Source organism: Mauremys reevesii, linkage group 1 (genome assembly GCF_016161935.1).
Source record: "Mauremys reevesii isolate NIE-2019 linkage group 1, ASM1616193v1, whole genome shotgun sequence".
Taxonomy (NCBI): domain Eukaryota; kingdom Metazoa; phylum Chordata; order Testudines; family Geoemydidae; genus Mauremys; species Mauremys reevesii.
This window is the reverse complement of record NC_052623.1, coordinates 64,637,270-64,655,570: the sequence shown is the minus strand read 5'-3', so window position 1 is coordinate 64,655,570 and position 18,301 is coordinate 64,637,270.

The following is an 18,301-nucleotide window of genomic DNA, read 5'->3' as shown; positions in this document are numbered from 1 at the left end:
GAAGGTTTCTGCAATGTAATTGAAGGTAGCGTCATTAGAGAGAAAAGGAAAGGTCACAGCAAGAGTTACATCTTGCAGGGCGGCCTGAGAAACATCTTGTCACTACAGTTTATAAGTCTCTAAATGATTAACCATCAAATTACTGAAAGGATGAATGATCTTTCACCTCATATTTTGCTCAGATAACACCTGGCCAAATACCAGTAAAAACTGTTTATTTCAAAGTACTAAGGATAGAGCATCAGCTTTTGCTTTTAGGACATCTAAATGTTGAGAGGAAAATTACCTCATGGTTGAAGATACAGGATTTGGCTCTGCAGAATGCAGGTATGCAGTATTACATATAGAATTGCCAGGTAAAAAGTGAGGGGAGGGACTGGGAAATCATCCTATTTTAATGAGGATGAGCCACCAGGTTGCTCCTGCCTAGTGACAGTAGCATAGCTAAAAAGGGGAGCATGTAGCTAAACACCTCATTTGCACGCTGAGGATCATGTTTATGTCTATGTCTCCTCAGAGACACTCACTCTCTGCTTGCTCGTTCTCTCTCTCTCTCTCTCTCTCTCTCGTTATTTCTTTCTTTATTATTTATATTTTGGTGTCTCTGAGTATGAATAATGTTTTTTAAAACTCTAGCAGGAAGCCAGGTCACAGCGGGGGCTGGGGAAGGTTGAAGGCAGAAGCTCTAGAGTGAAGCAGAGACAGAGAAGTTTTAAAGTTAATATTGTTTTTCATATTTTTATAAAGTTCTTTGTTCAGTGTTAGAAAAAAATTGACTCTTTCTGTGATTTCTCATGACATGTGTCTCACACCAGGGTGTCAGAAGCTGACTCATTCTGAGATGGAACAAACAGAAGGAAAAGAAAATGCTGAAGTTCAGATATCCATAAGATTTTTTGTTTGATAAGTCCATGGAAAGACTTGAGTGGAAGGATCTCTTTATCAGATTCTGAAATGCAAGGAAACTTAACACAAGGGGTGGGAGATTTCAGATCAGCTTGTTACCTTACGCAATAAATCTCAGACAGTGGATTTGTTTTTTGTGGTGAACAGCTTTACAGTGGATTCAGGCAGGGATGTCAGTATTCATGGATGCAGGGCAGGACCAGGAGGGAAAAATGATAGTTTAGGTTGGCAATGCTCTCAGAGTGTAAAGATCCATGGGACTAGAACCTGAGACAACTGACATTCCCACATCACCAACCTGAGCCCATGCAGAGCTGTATCTAAGGAGATTAGGCACTGCAGGAAGTACCACCTGAAGGGTCAAGAGTGACAGCACTCTGAGGCCCTCTGATTGGCCAGCCACATTATTTCACCCAGGAGGCTACCCCAGGAAGTTATCTTGGCAACAACACAGATTTCTGGCCTGCTGTGACTCCAGACTGCAGCTTGCTTTCTGATCTCCAGTCTGTGACTCCAGTCTGACTCTGACCCTTGTCTCCTGATTCCAGCCTGGTAACTACTTCTGGTCTCTGCTCTCTGACCTTGGCCTGAGTCTGACTCTTGCTTAGTGATCCTGGCTATAGTGATTACTCCGATTCCTGCTTACTGACTACCGCCTCAAGGCCCTCCTTGACTTGTGGGCACCAGCCAGTGATTTCCCTACACCCCCCCCAGGGGGGGTGTACACCCCCCCTGAATTTTCCCAACACCCCCCCCCCCAGTTTTGTGAGCTAGTTACATACCAATTTAGTGACTGTTTGGAAATCTGAATTTAAACTGAAACATTAATACACACTTTAAAAGCTTATACAGTGTATGATAAAATATGTGTATCTGAAAAAGTATAATAGATTTGAAAAGTATGAACATAGACTAGCTTCCTTGCTTCCTTATACAGCTGTTTTTTATGATGTCAGTGCATTCATTTCGGTGATGTTGGCCAACCAAATAATTTCAAATGATTTGCAAGCAAAGTCTAAATGAGTTCTCCCTGACAGCTAGTGATGAGCTGGGGGCTAAGGCTTCAGGGCCAGATTATATTTACATTCACACCTAATCTACGTAGGTATCCAGCAAACAGAGCTGTGTTGTCCAAGTGATAGATTTTGGCTGGGGTTGGGTTACAAACCACTTGAATGTGGGGGAAAGGGGGATGAAATGTTGTTCTTATTGTATGAGTAAAGGGCAGTAGAACTGTACTTAGTCTGTGATGATTTGAAGGCATCGAGAGAGGGTGGGGACCTGTCCCTCTCCACTGTTTAAAGACAGAGCTGATTAGGCTCCATAGATAGTCTTTTGTTCTGTTAAGTGACCACTGCAGCTGAAATCACTGACAATCAGGTCTAAGTACTTAGTCCTGTTGTGGGGACAGTGTTCCTGTGGGTACAGTGTTTTTGTGTAAGAGACAGCCTAGACTGCACTAGCAGCGAGGTTCCCGCACTGAGGGCTCAGCTGAAATCACTGAGAGCTGGTGGAACCTCAAGAGACCAACTTGCAGAGATCACAGTGGTAGGTGACAGCAGAAGGTGACTGTGCAGGGCCATTAGCAACAGAGTGGTGGAGTGAACTGTGGCACAACGAACAGCCGTGGCCAGAGTGAACTGTGCCTTTTTGTCCCCCACCTGGAAGGTGTACTCACGTGAAAGTACCTCTGAACTCTGAGTCTCCACTGACCAAGGACAACACCGGTGAGTGGAGTGTGGTGGAGGGAAAAGTGAGGGGCATGTTAAATAAACATTTGTTTGTTGGACTATATTTTAGTCACTTTGCTCCAGAATGCTAGATTTGTGACTGGGAATGGAAACTTATATAAATATGTTTCCCAGTAGGCCAAGATTTTTAAAATGCAGTATTTGCCAAGGTTGTTATCTACATTGTTGCTATCTTGAGAGGTCATTATGTTGGGGAGTTTCTGTACTAAACATTTTTATTATAATTAATTTTTACATAAGAATGGCCATACTGGGTCAGACCCATGGTCCATATAGCCCAGTACCTTGTCTTACAACAGTGGTGAAGGCCAGGTGCTTCAGAGGGAATGAATAGAACAGGGAATCATCAAGTGATCCATCCCCTGTTGCCCATTCCCAGCTTCTGGCAAACAGGCTAAGGGACACTCAGAGCATGGCGTTGCATCCCTCTCATCCTGGCTAATAGCCACAGATGGACCTGTTCTCCAGGAATTTATCTAGTTCTTTTGAAAATCCTGTTATAGTTTTGGTCTTCACAGCATCCCCTGGCAAAGAGTTCCCTGGGTTGACTTTATATTGTGTGAAGAAATACTTCCTTTTGTTTTTTTTAAAATCTGCTGCCTATTAATTTCATTGGGTGACTGCTAGTTCTTGTTTTATGTGAAGGATTAAATAAAATTTCCTTATTCACTTCCTTCACACCAGTCAAGATTTTGTAGACCTCTATCATATCCCCATTAGTCATCTCTTTTCTAAGCTGAAAATTCCCAGTTACTTTAATCTCTCCTCCTGTTTCATACCCCTCATCATTTTAGTTGCCCATCTCTGTACCTTTTCCAATTCCAATATATATTTTTTAGGATGGGTGACCAGATCTACACACACTATTCAAGGTGTGCACGTACCATGGATTTATATAGAGGCAATATGATATTTTCTGTCTTATTATCTATCCCTTTCTTAATGATTCCCAACATTGTTTGCTTTTGTGACTGTTGCTGCACATGGAGTGGACTATCCACAATGACTCCAAGATCTCTTCCTTGAGTGTTAACAGCTAATTCAGATGCCATCATTTTGTATGTATAGTTGAGATTGCTTTCCAATGTGCATTACTTTGCATTTATCAACATTGAATTTAATTTGCCATTTTGTTGCCCAGTCACCCAGTTTTGTGAGATCCCTTTGTAGCTCTTCGCAGTCTGCCTGGGACTTAACTATCTTGAATAGTTTTGTATCATCTGCAAATTTTGCCACCTCACTGTTTACCCATTTTTCCAGATGAATATGTTGAATAGGACTGGTCCCAGTACTGACCCCTCAAGGATACCACTATTTATCTCTCTCTGTTCTGAAAACTGATAATTTATTCCTACCCTTTGTTTCCCATCTTTTAACCAGTTACTGATCCATGAGAGGACTTTCCTCTTACCCCATGATGGCTTACTTTTCAAAAGTCAATTTAAATTAAATACTTTTTTTTTTAATTATATTTTTTTTTAGAAATCTAGATGTGTTATGTGTTTTGGTGTAACTTGCATTTTCCTTATGTTAAATTTGCATAATCCTAACAAAACATTTACTTTATTCATATCTCTTTTATATATCTCATTGGTCCTGACATCCCCCTTGTAAATTCGAACTCCCCCCCTAATTTCAATTCCTGGGGAAACCACTGGCACCAGCCCAGCTGTGACTGCTAGGCTAGACTGCTTATACCCTGGTCCATTACATAGAGGTATTAGAGGTGTTGGACCCTTTCATCCCATGACCAGTTCTTTGGCTCTGTGTCCTGCTTGGCTGATGAAAGCCTGTAGGGAACAACTGTGTCCATTGCTGGTGGAAATCATTGGTGTATTTTGTAAAGAGGTGCGGGGGGCGGGGACTCAGGGGAAGAGGGAGGGCAGCTTGTTTTAAGGAAGCTGTTGTGCAGCCTTTGCTCTTGGAACCAGTGCTTGCTTCTGACAGTCTGGATAACTATTGTTCAGTGACTATTCTTCTCTCTTTGGTTAAGATTACAGAGAAGTTTGTGGTGCACTAGCTCCCCAAGTACCAAGATGTCTCAAGACCCTTTGATCCTCAGCTATCAAGGTAAAAACCTGGTGTCACATTATTGATTTGAACTGGGACTGTATGGAACATGATTGCAAACAAGGTCCTGTAGTGGCACCAAATCTTGTATAAAGGGGGTCAAATGAGGTGTCTATGCCCTGGTCTACACTAAGGTCGGGGGTCGAACTAGGGTACGCGAATTCAGCTACGTGAATAACGTAGCTGAATTCGAACTACCCTAGTTCGACTCACTTACCCGTCCAGACGCCGCGGAAGCGAACTCCGCGGCTCCAAGGTCGACTCCGGCAACTCCTCCTGCCGCGGTGGAGTACCGGAGTTCGAACTAGCGCTTCCGGGGTTCGAACTATCGCGTCTAGATCAGACGTGATAGTTCGAACTCCGAGCAGTCGAACTTGCCGCGTCGACCCAGCAGGTAAGTGTAAACGTGCCCTAAGACAAGGTTATGGTTGGCTGGTTATGATTATGCTCTCTGTATGTGTGTATCATGTTTGTAGTTGAAGTTATGCATATTGGCTCTATACTGTCTGTATTTCAAACTTATGCTATGCTTCTGGGTGACATCCCAGACAAGTTGGTGTCAGCTCTGCCTAGCCTGCTTGATGGCCCATTAAGGACCATCAACTATACAATTGACCCATTATGAGAAGGCGGATACGCCTTGTAACTCAGCAAAGTATGCAGGGACTTGCCCATGTGACTCCAGACTCCGTTTTGCTATAATTTTCCACAGTAAGAACAAAGAGGTGTTCTTACACCTGGAAAAGACTAATGCCTCATCTCCATCTGGTCTTCAATCCTGCTTCTTACCTCTGGAGGGACTTTGCTACAAATGGAAGCTCTACACAAAGACTGAATGACCATCCCAGCTGTGGATGTACTCCAGAGACTTGATTTGAACCTGCAGTTTAGTCTATCTCTGCTACAAGCCTGAACCAAGACTTTGCCATTATTGTATGTAATTGATTCCATTTAATCAATTCTAGCTCTCATCTATATCTTTTTCCCTTTATGAATAAACCTTTAGATTTTAGATTCTAAAGGATTGGCAACAGCGTGATTTGTGGGTAAGATCTGATTTGTATATTGACCTGGGTCTGGGGCTTGGTCCTTTGGGATCAAGAGAACCTTCTTTCTTTTACTGGGGTATTGGTTTTCATAACCATTTCCCCCCCAACGAGTCGCACTGGTGGTGAAACTGGGAAACTGGAGTGTTTAAGGGAATTGCTTGTGTGACTTGTGGTTAGCCAGTGGGGTGAGACCAAAGTCCTCTTTGTCTGGCTGGTTTGGTTTGCCTTAGAGGTGGAAAAACCCCAGCCTTGAGCTGTAACTGCCCTGTTTTAAGCAATGTGTCCTGAACTGGTACTCTCAGTTGGGACCTGCCAGAACCAGCATCGTTACACCTGGACAGACATTTAACAGAGTGTCTCTTCCTGCTGATGGACAAAGATCAGTGTTCATGCAAGTAAGTCTATCAGCTGCCGTCAATTTTGTTAATTGTGTGGTTTTGCTGACTTACCTGCAAAGTGCAACTGGAGTGGGTGAGGCAACTCTTGGATGGCACCCATTATTGCCATGGTGAATGTTCACAGCTAGTGATGCTGAACAATTGTTCTTCATCTGTTGGTGCTAACATGTGTTCCACAGGGCTCCATCTTGTTTACCCTCTTGTTTACCATAAGGTAGGGAGGGCTGAGGAGAATGCAGGAGCTGCAATGCCTTTAGTTTGCTAATCGTGTGAATGGAAGAATGGTGCAAGGTTCACGTAGAGACAGATATTTGTAGGAACAGCTCATTGATAAGACTAAGGCAGGCTTGGGGAAAATTGTGGGTAATTTTTTTTTTCATTTTAATGGTACCTAAGTTGCTTATTGATTTGAATGTTCCTGGAAGCTGTCCTTTTCTGAAGTGTGCTGATATGATACTTATCTATGCAATGTACTCTTTACAGAGAGAAAATATATCTGTTTGCCTGTTCATATTGTAGCTGATTAGCATCTTATTTTTTCCACTGTTCATCTTGTGTAACACTTTTGGAAAGCCAAGAGACAGTAGGTCACCATCACTCTCTTAGCTGTTTGAAAGGCCAACTTTTGGTAAACTAGATTATTGACAATAGCAGGGCTAGGTATGAGTCCTGACTTTCATGTTCTTATAGGATGGTCTGCTATGGATTCTTCATTCAGATGTAACTCAGGTCGTCTTTTTACGCATCTCTCTGAAAACACACATACATCTTCTTTCCAGCTATCTCGCAGCAGAGGGGAAATGACAGCTAAAAGTATGTTCAAGGCTCTTTGGCCCTCCCTTTAGACCGGCCTGCTTCTGCTCTCATTTAAGTAAATGAGAGTTTTGTCATTGATTTCAATGGGAGCAGCATCAGGCCATATGAAATAAATTCTGTTGTTAGGTCACTAGAGACAATCCACGATCTCCTTCCATTGTAGGGTCTCTCAGAATCTGAGCCACCAATTTCAATGCTCCAAATAAAGGCCCTGATTCCACAAGATACTTAAGCATGTGAATAGTCCCATTGAGTTCAGTGGAACTATTCATGTTCTTAAAGCTATGCATGTGCGTAAGTACCTTGCTGAACTGGGGGGTGTAACTAGTAACTTTCCTCTGTCTGTGACATTCTGGTTCTAAAGCAGACTTCCCTATTCCATGGTATTCATGATATTATTCTCATACATAGGTAATGTCCAGAGAAATGCAGAGAAGGTGAGTCGGGAATTCTTAACTATAAATTATTTGTATAAAAATTTACATAGAGAGACCGTTTTAAACAGATATCTATCTACTTATGTGTGCCCCATTACCATAGCATTTGAGCACCTGACAATCTTTAAAATATTTAGCCTCTCAAAACCCCTGCGAGGAAGGGAAGTACTAACCTCATTTTACAGATGGGAAATTGAGACTCAATGGTGATTAGGCCAGGGCCCACCCCATTAGACCATCCTTCCCACCCTAGTAGATAACTTACCAGAACTTCAAGCATTCAGTGTGCCTCAGACAGGCTGATGATTCTGATATCAGATACTCTAGTGCAAATTCAGAATAACCGTACTGTAGCTAATGAAGTTACCACACATTTAGATAAAAATCTGGTTCTAAATGTTTATAGAAATTGCATATACTCATTTCTCCCACTATACCTGTGGGATTATAGATATGCCTTGTTGAAACCCATTCCATATTCAGACCTATTGGTCTGATCTTGCTCCCATTGAAAGCAATCACAAAATTCCCTCTGACTTCAATGGGAACAGATTGGGCTGCATGTTTGTATGTGCCTAAATATCGTAACCAAATCTGTCAAAATAATTGCAAACATATTCATGTTTGCTCTTTTAAAGCTTTCGTGCCTCTGGGCTAATAGGGGGTGGAGGTGTTGGTGTTGGGGCAAGGGTGTTATAATGTAAACACTCAGAACTATCCATTTTTAGAAAATTATAAATGACAGAAATGTTTTCAAAATGCAAATTGAACATCTCTTTCTTTTGATCCTGGGCTATGCCAGAGCTCTAACATACATCTTTGATCCTGTGGCAGTGTCTGGAGAAATTATGGGATTCTAATATGGAATAATAGATTCTCATCAAGACTTCTAGCTTTAGGAAATTGTTTAATCTCCATTCTCAGTGGCTGTTTCTTTGATGCAGCTGTGACTGAAGGGTCCCAAGTGTTGGGGAAAACAGCTCATCAGCTCAGAACAAAGCTGATTATGTAAATTACACATTAAGATTCAGCTTTGATTTAATTTTATTCTGTAAATAAATATCCCATTAACATCCATCTGTTAAAAGTCAGGTAAGACATTTTCAAAAACTACATTGTTGTGGCAGATGTGAATGTACCACAAATAGTGAAAGGAAGGTGGTATTAGATTGTCAAAGGACAAAGCGTGGAGAAAATTCTTAAAATAGCAAGAAGGCTATAACATTTATTTTGAACAAAAAGCTTTCTGATTTTTTAAGACAGGCAACGATTCCATTTGTGGCCTTGCTGTTTGTATAGCACAAAATGTGTTCTCTGATTGCTGTCACAGATCAATAATTATAGTTCATGAATTCACTTACAAATAAAAAAAAACTGCAGCTGATGAGGTCAGCACTAAATTATCTGCAAGCTTTTTTGCTTAATGGCATTTTATTTCAACAGCTTATTTCTGAATAGTAATCATTTTCTGGTCTATTTTGCTTTCCACTGCCAAAATTGTAAAAGATTAGAGAGATCAGGAATAAAATGATGAAAACATGTTGTGTTTCCTAAACTACTCTTGGAGAAGAAAAAAGGTTCAAGTACTCATAACCCAAAGCTATTCTTGTCTTAATTTTAAATAACAAAGGAGTTCATGGGCACCACAAATGAGCATTTGACAAAGGAGCTCATCTGGGCTAGACTGGATTCCATTTACGCTGATTTAGTGGAGTTACTCTGAATTTACATCAGAAACAGGCTCTTAAATTTACTTTAATGTCATGAGGGAAGATCTAGTGGTACTATTTTAGTTCCCAATACAATGTAGAAGGGATATTACCAAGGGCTACATCCCTACATTGGGACATTTCTCCTAGCCCACAGTAAGGCCTTGTTTGCACTACAGAGTTTTGTCGGCAAAAGTTATGTTGACACTCAAAAAGCGCTATAATAAAAATCGGTATTGCATGTTCACACTCGCTCCCTCTGTCGGCAGAGCGCATCCACAGTTGGGGCACTATCATCGATTGTGAGCAATGCACTGTGGGTACCTATCCCACAGTGCAGCTTGACACCTTCTGCCGCTAGGTGTTGTGGGAAGGTGAAGCGGATCGCAGTGCATCTTGGGACCTGGCTCAGTGACCCCTGATGCATTGTTTTCCGTCCCATGGGCTTCTGTCTTTCTGTCTTTCTTTCGCAGCATATTTCAATGGCCCTTGTTTGCTGTGCATCTCAGCATCTGAAGGGATGGATCCCGCACTGCTCTCTTGTGCTCTGATAACTGTCATTAACACATCGTGAATGGCAGTGCATCATTCATTCATTCATTCATGCCCGTCACCCCAACCGGGGTATGGGCCGCCAACAACAGATCTCCATAGTCTTCTATCCTGGGCCATTCGCTCTAGCTGAGTGCAGTTAATCCTAAATGAACAAGACTCACAGTTGCCTGACCTGGTGTGTGATATGGGTAGGAGCAACTTTAGATTGCTTTTGGCATTCACTGAACAGCTGCACAAGTCGCTTTTGGGCTCAGGAAACAAGCACTGAATGGTGGGATTGCATTGTCATGCAGGTTTGGGATGACTAGGAGTGGCTATAGAACTTTTGGATGCGGAAAGCCACCTTCCTTGAACAGTGTGCGGAGCTCGCCCCAGCACTGCGGCTCAAGGGCAACAGAATGAGAGCTGCTCTATCAGTAGAGAAGTGTGTGGCAATTGCAGTGTGGAAGCTTGCGACTCCAGACTGCTACTGGTCGGTCATGATTCAGTTTCAAGTCGGGAAATCGACCATTGGGGCTGCACCAATACAAACCTGCAGGGCAATTAATCGCATCCTGCGATGAAGGACCATGCCTGGGAAATGTGTGTGAAATAGTGGATGGCTTTGCAGAATTAGGTTTCCCTAACTGTGGAGGGATGATAGATGGCACACATATTCCAATTTTGGCACCAGACCACCTTGCGATGGAGTACATCAATAGGAAGGGGTACTTCTCCATGGTGTTGCAGGTGCTTGTGGATCACTGTGGGCATTTCACTGACATTAACGTGGAGTGGTCCGGGAAGGTGCATGAGGCATGCATCTTCAGGAATAGAAAGCTGTATAGAAAGCTGCAAGCAGGGACTTTCTTTCCAGACCAGAAGATTACAGTGAGGGATGTTGAAATGCCCATAGTGATCTTGGGAGACCTGGCATTCCCCTTACAACCATGGCTCATGAAACCTTACATGGGTCACCTGGACAGCAGTAAGGAGCAGTTCAACAACCATGGAATGTGCCTTTGGAAGATTAAAGGCGCACTGGTGACGCCTTTATGGCAGGTTAGACCTCAATGAGGGTGATATACCCAGGGCCATAGTTGTGTGTTGTATGTTGCATAATCTTTGTGAAGCTAAAGGTGAAAGGTTTGCTCAGGGGTGGAGTGCTGAGGTAGACCATCTGGCTGCTCCAGCCAGATACCAGCGATATCACAGGAGCCCAGAGGGGGGCAATATGAATCAGGGAGGCTTTGAGGCAACACTTTGAAAATGAGAACCAGTAATGTATATCTCTGTGATTGGTGCTGCAATGTTACAGTACATGTAGTTTTCCTGGGAAATAATGGTGACATTTGGGGTCTTAAATTCCAGTTAGCAAATGATTAAACTGCCTGTATGTGTCTTGGTAGTGCCTGCTATCTCAATCTGTAAGACACAAATGAAGATTAGTTATAGTTCAAAAATGTTGCTTTTATTTCAGAAAAAACAACGCACACACACACAAACATGCTTGGTGGGAAAGGAGATACCAGGGAGGAGCAGACTTTCACAGCTGTGTGTAGGTTCAGCTATCATTCTGAAAGTTGTCCAAGGGGGGTGGAGTGAACAGGAAACCGAGAACTTCCGGAAAGCGGAAAGGAATGTGCATTTGAAATTTGAGGGAGGGGGGCACAGAAAAGAGTTCTGAATGTGCTTCAGGGGAGGGAGGGCATGCATCTGCTCAGTCTGCAGCATTATTAAGGACTTCAGCAGCTGCATTTGCTCCTCCATGACTTTAATCATCCGCACAGTAGCATCCTTAATGAGCTCCTGATTTTCTTTTCTGTCCTGCCTTGCGGCTTTTCTCCACTTTCTGCGTTCCCTTTTCTCTGCATTGGAGAACTCCAGTACCTCCCGGAACATGTCTTCTTTGCTTGAGCACTTTTTTCTCTGACAGAGACACTCTTTCAGTGCGTGTAGGGTGTCTCTCAAGATCACATCTGCAGAAGCACAAGAAACAATGTACAGAAGCATGATTGTTAAGTTCATGCACAGCACTGAAACATTTCAGTAAAATACACTTCTGGTAGCATAACATCACTTTCTCACTGACCCTTGGCAAATGCACATCTCGGTGAACACCCAAAGCATAGTGAGTGTTGGCTTCGGGGTGTGGGTGTGTGTGTGCTCTACATGGGGAAAAGAGCATGCTGTAAGGGTTGCAGTACAGCTGACTAGGGAAAAAATTCTAAAAATTTCCCACATTTTTCCACAGCCGGGGATCATTGCAGTAGATCTCTCACTGCTGAGGGTAAGCAGGGAAGCAAGGGCACATCTACTACACACTTGTGCATTCCGCTCTGGTCCCTATGCTGCTCGCCTGTGTGCTGCTTTGGTCCCTGCACAAGTGATTGCTGAATGGCGCGGGAAAGTTTCCTACAATGGTGGGAGGAACAAAGCAGTTCTGCTAAGGAACCTTCGGCAGAAGAACGTTTCCTAAAGATCTCTCTGGAGGATTCCCGTGCGATCTCAGCATGCATCAACACCCTGTTCCGCCATACTGATTAACTGCACAGAGAAATGTCTGATGCACAGAAACACAGCCAGTCCTATACATTTCTATACTCTGAACCCACCTCCGCACTACACAAACCACAGCCACTTACCAGGTGTCCCCTCTACTGCTTTTTGCTCACTGGAGAGCAACTGCTGAGACTGGCTAGACACCTCTAGAGTGGTGAACAGTTCCTGGCTGCCTGCCTCACCGGGCGACCCGGCTCAACATCGTCATCTAACTCCACCTCTTCATCGATGACTTTGTCCTCCAGGTCAGGTCGTCTTTCTGCTGCTTCCAGGACCACCAAAGTATCCACAGGGCTCTTGGCAGTGGAGGTGGGGTCTCCACTGAGGATAGCATCCAGCTTCTTATAGAACCGGCAGGTCTTGGGTGCAGCACCAGAGCACTGGTTTGCCTCCCTTGCCTTATGGTACACCTGCTTCAGCTCCTTTATCTTCGCTCTGCACTGCAGTGTGTCCCAATCATAGCCCTTTTCACACAAGCCTCGAGAAATCTGCCTGCAGGTATCCAAATTCCTATGGCTCAAGCGCAGCTGGGACTGCACAGCCTCCTCTCCCCAATACTCAGCAGATCCGCAGCGGTCCAAGTGTGAGAGCATTTGCTGCATGAAGCCGCCATGGTCACCTGGTAAGATGTGACAAGACTGCTCCACACTGAGCACACAGGAAATGGAATTTCTAAAATTCCTGGGGCTTTAAAACAGGAGAGGCAGATGGTTGTTTATCTGGCTGCAGGGCAGTGGAATTCAAACTGCTGACCAGAGCAGTCAGGATGGGCATCGTGGGGCACCTCTGGGAGGCCAATTAATGCAATAAAATCAAGCACAGTGTCTACGTTGGTACTTTGTCAACCAAAGTTTTGCTCATAATGCCTTATGTCTCCCATGGGGGTGGTTTTATTTTGTCACCAAAAGTGACATTGTAGTTTATACGCATCCACAGTTTTATTGACAACAGTTGCCTTTTGTTGACAAAACTCTGTAGTATAGACAAGGCCTGAAAGGCAACGCATAGCTGTGATGGAGCAATCCAGGAAAGAAATTTTGACTCTTTCAGCTGTCAGCTCTATCAGCTACCATCAGACTTTCTTACAACTTTGCCATGCTCTGCTATTCAAAATAAACCTCTTAAAATCTGGTTAAATTGGAAAAGATGGAGATCGAAGTGAAAATCCAGAGGTGGATAAGGAGCTGGTTAAAGGGGAGACTGCAGAGGGTAGTATTGAAGGGGGAACTGTCCGGTTGGAGGGAGGTTACCAGTGGGAGTCCCTCAGGCTCGTTTTTGGGATTTTTTTTTCAATCTTATTATTGCTGACCTGGGAACCAAGAGGAGAGGTGGGATAAAGTTTGTTTGACATGGATGACAGTTGAGGGGGGTTGTCAATTCGAAGGAGGATCGAGAGGGAGAGAGAGAGATTTGGATGACCTTGTAAACTGGAGTATTAGTAACAATGAGAAATTCAATTGAGTGTAAGTTTTGCATGGATGGGAATTTAGTTATAAGTACTTTTAAGCTGGGGATAAGCTGGGAGAGTTAGAAGGAGGAGAGAGGAGGGAGAGAGAGAGGAGGTTGATTGATGATGACAATGTGAGAAGTAGATGTGTGTGTGTGGTGTTAAAAAAAAAGCGTCTTGGGTCTCTTGGCATTAGTAGGGGTTAGGAGGGTAGGGGAGGAGGAGGGTAGTCCAAGTATATATATAAGGTGAGACCTCATTTTTGGTTGGAGTATTGTGTTTTGTCTTTGGTGTGCAGTTTTAGAAGGAAAGAAAGGCAAACTAGAAGAAGAGAGGAGAAAAAGAATGAAAGAAGGAAATGGATGAAGATGGAAAAGGAGTTGAGGAGCTCGAAGGGTTTTTTTTCCTTAAAGAGAAGAGGGATGAGAGGATATAGGATTAGAGGAAATAATATACAGGGATAAATAATAGGGAGGGAGAGAGAAGAAGGATTCAAGCAGCTAGGAATGACGGATGCTAATGTGACAATATATAAACTGTCAGTCAAAATTCAGAGAAGAAAAATTAGGCGTCAGGCCTAACCCAGGAGAGTGCAATACTGAGGGAGTGCAATACGGAAAACAGTGAGGTTAGACCCTCAGTAAGACAGAAAGGACTATAAGAATTTAAGGATGGGCTAGATGCTTGGATGGAGGGTCAGTATGTATGATGATGATGTTCCTGGTATGTTCCAGAGGGTTTGGAGGGGTGCTTGGGAGAGGGGTTGCTGGGGCCTGGGTTCAGGCTGGGCCGCCAAGGAGGGGGGAGGGAAGAAGGAATTTTCCTCCAGGGAAGGCTGGCTTCCTTGCTAGGTTTTTGGCTTCCTCCTGGAGGGGTTCAGGGGTCGGGGGCTGGAGTGGGTGGGCCGTGGCTGGCCTGAAATCATAGTGAACATGCCCTTTTTGAAATCTGTGCCCTTTGTGCAAACCAGCACCACTTGAAATAGGCCAATTTCAGGACTAAGTGTGTGCATTATAAGGGATAATTGTTGGTCCAAAAGAGTGTATGTCACACTGTGTTTTAGATTCTGATCCCCAGTAATTATAGAGTAAATCTAGATGGTGTATTTAGCTCCTAATGTTTGTACAATGCTTTGAAAACATTAACAAACTATTCCTAACAAATATTGTCCTGATTTTGCAGATGAGGAAACTGAGGCATAAAGAGGTTAAATGATTTGCCCCAGGACACACACAAGTCATTTTCATAATTGGGTTAGAATTCAGGATTAGAGCTGAGCAAATAACTGAGTTTTTGGGTCAGAGGTTGAACTGAAAAAAAATAAATCTTTTTTGAGTCAAACCAAAACTGTCGCTTTTCAGTTTCCACACACACACATTTTAAGAAAAATAATTTTGAACAAAACAATTTGTTTGATTTGAAATACATTTGGGTTTTTTATGGTTTTGGGTGGGTTTTTTTTTACTATGTTAAATTTTTTTTGTAAACATATGTAGCTACATTTCAAAATGAAATATTGCTTTGAAAGGAAAAGTCAAATAGTTGTTTTGACATTTTCTAAACAAAAAACAGTTCTGACTGCATAAAAATCTCCACTATCCTCTGCTGAATCCTGAACATCACCTGGGATGTGAGACTTTGGTTTCTGTCACCATCATCCCCATGTGTCCCCTTATCTTTCCCCACCTTATCACTTCTCTTTCTTCTCCTTTTGCCTTCTGTCTAATCAGACTCGGGTTTAGCCAGCCAAGACTAAAAAATTTTGCAACACTGCTGTAAGCCTGTGACCAGAAAGGTAGCACAAAGCAATGCCCTAAACTGCCTGATGCTGTGCCTGCATTTCTTCAGCGGGGAGGCTGCAAGTAAGGCCTTATCTACACTACAAAATTGAGTCAACCTAAGTTAGGTCAACCTACAGCCGCTGTTCATGTCCACACTATTCTCCTTCTGCTGGTAGTGTGTGTCCACACCACGAGCGCTTGCACCGACTTAAGGGGGAGGACTGACAGCCTGAGCTGTCAGCCGCACACAGGGCTCACAGCTGGGACCTACCCCCGCCCTGGGGCTGACAGCTGGAACTGTCAGCCATGCATGGGAGGGAAAGGGGGGGGTCACATCTGGAGCCGCCCCACCCCCGAGCTGTCATCCCCTCATAGCTCATAGCTGGAGCCCCTTGCCCTGAGCTGTCAGCCCCGTCACGTGTGGGGGCTGACAGCCAACAGGCAATGTGAGTAACACAGTGTCTACACAGACACTGCGTTGCCCTAACTACATCGACTTAATTGCTGTGCCTCTTGTGAAGGTGAAGTTATTAGGTCGGTGTAATGGGCAACTTACATTGGCAGGAGCAACACTGTAATGTAGACTCTTACAGAGTTAGGCCGACATAAGCTGTCTTATGTCGACCTAACTCTGCAGTGTAGACCGAGTCAACACCAGAGACAGAAACTGCATTTTCTCTCTTTGCTGTTCTTTTTGTCTTCACTTTTGTGTGTTTGTTGTTTTGTCTTTAAGGAAAGTGGGCTCAGACTTTAACAACAGCAGCTCCAGCCCAGCTCAACTAACTCTTTCTCTTCTGCCCCCACTGCAAAGGGAGAGTTATTACCATCTTTAATACCATCTAAACGCCAGTCAAAAGAGCTTGTATCGTCTAAAAATGCTGTACAGCTAATGGCAACAGATATTGTGAAAATGGAAGCCTTAGTTAATACTGTACATTTCAAATGTTTTAACTGGTTTTCCTCCTCTTTCTGCATCTTTAATAAAAGGTTAAAAGGATTTTTAAAGGTGTTTGCTATAGTACTAAGCAGGCTGAGTCTCTGGACTTGGAACCCCAAATCTGGTTTAAAACTGTTACTGTTGTGCGGTGACAGGGTCATGTTAACACCTTTGATTCTCTGGGCCCATTTAGTCCATTAAAATTAATACAACACTACTGTAAAGAAGTCTGAGCTCAGCAGTTGTTGTCAGCTGGGGTGCCTGATCTGATTGTTCCTAGATTTGCATGGCTGGAGCTGTGGGTGGGGTCTGTTCAATGGAGGGCCCTAGACTCCAGAACTCACTTTCTCCCATAGACTGAAAGGATCTGAGTTTCTTGGCCTTTCTAGCAGCATGACACACGATATGTAAAATACAACGCATGAGCAAAACCCCTATTCTGGATTCCTCTCACCTCATTTGCCCCAATATTGGAGTTGACGAGCCATGGGGAAAGAGAGCAAAGGACTAAGCCACTCACGCAATCTTGCCAGACAGCTTCTGCAATTTTAGCTCTGCCCAAGCTGTAAATACGGACTATTGCTAACTGACACAGACACTAGCTACTAAAGTCGGTAAGAAAACCAGATTCTTCTTGGAAATAAATACAATTGAACACCTGCAGTCAGTGGTTCATACTTACTCAGGCAAACAGCCTTGTTGAGGCAAGTAGAACTACTAGTGTGAGTAAGGATTACACATTGGAGTATGTGTTGCAGGAGTTGGGCCTACTTTACAACATATCATTGAGGTTTCACAGTCAAAGATTGCTTCCAAAATGTCTCAAAAATAAACCAAAATAAAGGAATTATCAGGGTTTTTGTTGTTTTTTGTTTTTGTTTTTTTTGCCTGTGCCACTTTGGTAAGTTTTCTAGACTGGTAGATTACTTTTGGAGACACCCCCTGGGCAGCTGTGAGGCCATTGACATCCCACGGCACCTTTCAGAAGCCATAACATGATCCCGGTTGTTTAGAATGAACATCTTTCTAAAACAGGATTTCAGGAGATGCACATTATTCTAACTGGATGCTGCTGTGGTCTTTCAGCACAAAGGACAGGGATCGTTGGCAAGCTTTATTGAGTATGACTTAAATGCATTAGATTACTCAATTTAAGCACTCAATTTAGCAGCTTGCTTTTCCTGATTTGGTTGGCTACTCCACTCATCTCTCCCTTCCTCTCCTTGTATTATGATGGAGATGCCATTTCGTTGGAATGCAGAAAGACTACGTGTCAGCTCATTCAGAGATCTAAAGGGGTGAGTTATCCATGATTATATATTATAGTAATGAGCAGAGTTCCATATCTATTTTATCATAAATGTGAAATTAAATGCAAGAGAAGCTGGGAGTAATTTAGGGCCTAATATTCAGAAGGTCAGCCTCTCATTTTGCACATACACTTTGCATCTGGAATTGAATTGCAGGCACAAATCAGAGCAATGAAGCCTCTAACTAGTTGCAAGAGTAAATCACACAGTTCGAGGTGCAAATATTGAGATAGGTGCCCACAGTTCATTTTGCAAGTGCAAATTTTGCAGGCAAAAATTACACCTGCAAAAAGAGAGGCCAGAGCTCAGCCCTTTAGAAATTTTAACCCTTGATTTTTGCTATTGTAACATGTAGTAGACTTACTTTTCCATTTAAGGAAGAATTTCATATGGGGTGAGGGATAGCTCAGTGGTTTGAGCATTGGCCTGCTAAACCCAGGGTTGTGAGTTCAATCCTTGAGGGGGCCATTTAGGGATCTGGGGCAAAATCAGTCTTTGGTCCTGCTCATGAAGGTAGGGGACTGGACTCAATTCAAGGTCCTTTGCAGTTTTATGAGATAGGTATATCTCCATATTATAAGGAAACCCTTGAAG